Source organism: Phalaenopsis equestris, unplaced genomic scaffold (assembly GCF_001263595.1).
Source record: "Phalaenopsis equestris unplaced genomic scaffold, ASM126359v1 Scaffold233290, whole genome shotgun sequence".
Lineage (NCBI taxonomy): Eukaryota > Viridiplantae > Streptophyta > Magnoliopsida > Asparagales > Orchidaceae > Phalaenopsis > Phalaenopsis equestris.
In genome coordinates, this window is record NW_018251241.1 from 111,066 (window position 1) to 113,696 (window position 2,631).

Here is a 2,631-nt window from a genome sequence, read left to right on the forward strand (position 1 = left end):
AGCGCGATATTTTATTTGACGGAAATTGGTTTTGCCTGTATGTACGTAAATCTATAAAGGAAGTGTTATTTTGGTAAATATTAAAATTTTGGGTGTTATGCCATTAAATATCTCATATTAATTAAAAAATATCAAAACTTAAAAATTCTAACAAAAGTAAAAAATGCCATTTAAGAGAAAATTTTCCTTAAGAAAATTAAGCTGCTCATGTGTTTAATCCTCTTTATGATAATTTTAAAAATGAAATTTCTAAATAATAAAAAAATATATTGCCAACAAAAAGAAAAAATATCACTCATTAAAAAAAATAAAAAATGCAACGTTCTTATTTTTTTATTATAATTAGAAAACACCATTTCAGAGAAAAAGTTCTCTTCAAAGATAGGTAAATTACAATCTCCGTTTTTGTTTTTTTTAATGGTAATGATAGATTCTCGGAGAATTTACATACACACCACTCAATTCCTATGTATTCAATTGTGTAACACCAAATCTTTAATTGCCACATGTAGACAACCAAAATATTTCATAACTCAAAACTATCATTGTTGGATCCAAATCAATTTGGTAGATTGTGTCCAAGAAATAGAGTGTTAGATCGAGGAGAGGTGATCGAGAGAAGGGGAGAAATGAGAGAGAAGAGAGAGAAGAGGACTTCCCTCGACCAACGCTTCATTCCTTGGGCATGATCTACCAGACAGATTTGGATCCAACATCCTAAAAGGTGAGAGTGGATCGTGTTGTGAACAAGAAAACAAACTATCACCTATTGACCCCATTTTTGGTTAGGTCTAAACTCTTCTCTTAGAGCTTAAAATCTAGTCATAGGACTTTCTTATTGATTATCCTAGAAGACTAGTGATGGGACCCACCCCACTTATAATATCAAACAACCTCCCGACTCTTTTGTGAAGTCTCACATGGGTGGTGTCAAACCCTCAACACATGGTTGAGTTGGCTGAGACCAGCACATGGAGACTCAAAAATGAGTTCCTATAGGATCACAAGGCCTTAGGGAAGCCCTTTATGATTTGGACACTCATCTGATTTGGACACTCATCTCACACTACGTTTACATTCACATCACCACGTTCACTACACCACACACACACTAAATGCCACATTATTTTGTATCCCACTTCACATACACCACACTCACACTCCTCACACCTCAGACTCTATCACCGTCATATCACATACACCACCATGCACCAAGCCCCAATAAGTACCTAAAAATGTCTAACACCCAATTCTCCACCAAATTACCCAAAACCTCTCCAAATTTCCTAGATTTACCCGTAATTCCCAAAATTTCCCAAATCCACTCCAATTCCACCATAAGTCAATTCATGCCACCAAATCCACCCCAAAATCCATCAAAGTCAATTCAAGCCTCAAATTCCACCTCAAATTCACCAAAAATCCAAAAGCAAATCCCAATTCACCCAATTTAAAACCCAAATCCAAAAGTCCTAAAATACCCAATTTCCACTCCAATAACCCCAAAGTCATCTTAAATTCCTAATTTACCTTAAAATTCATGAAATTCACAACTTCCAAAACTCCCTAATTTTCTAATTCAAATCAAATTTCCATAGACCCTAAATTCAGAGTTACATCAACCCCACATCAAATTCCACCCCAAGTTCAAATTTCACCAAAATTGAACCCTCACACCAAACCCAAATTTCACTAAGCCTAAGTCCTACATTTCATCATGATGGATTCAAGGCCTCATGAAGTTCAACATGATTAATTTTAACAACATTAAACTCAGATTCAAAGTCCACATCCAAACCCAAAATCAATTCCACATAAAACATTTCCAATGCCCTCCAAACTAAGCCCAACTTTCAAATTTATTTAAAACAACAAACCCCACATGAAAAAAAATCAACATCCTCATGATCAATTTAATCAAGCTTAAAGTCCAAAGATTTCATGCTTAATCAACATAAGTGGAAACCGGGAAAAGATTTTTAAAGCTTGGAACTCCTCCCCTCCTTCTCTGATACAAGCCATGTAGGCCATGCCTGAGCCTTAAGAGAGCCATGTGGCTTCATTCAAGGTATAGGGAATCCAATGAGCCATGCATGAGCCTTGTTTCAGCCACCATGCCATTTATGGCTAAAGGAGGACCCATTTTCCACACTTGCCAAAAAACACTTAACCACTCTCATGACTCACTTAAACTTGTGCATATCCTTAAACCCGATGATTGGGACTTATACATGCTGATCATCAGCCCTAGCCACTATGGAGAGTGAGCCAAGCCTATTAGCATCACTCAAACTCATGGCTTAAACTTGTGCATATCCTTAAACCCAATGATTGGGACTTGTACATGCTGATCATCAGCCCTAGCCACTATGGAGAGTGAGCCAAGCCAATTAGCATCACTCAAACCCATGGTTGACCCAAAAGTAGCCCAAGAGCCATTCCATTTTAATTGAACCCACTTACACATCCTTTAACACAGTTTGCTTCACAAAACCCCACCATTGACTTCCCATAGTCCGAAGATGACCACCCAAGCTCCACCACCCCACCATTGTCAGTGGCAAGCTTAAACTCAAGTGCCCCTTAACCCGACATGCAATTACGCAGCAATTTAACTTCCAAAAGATGGCC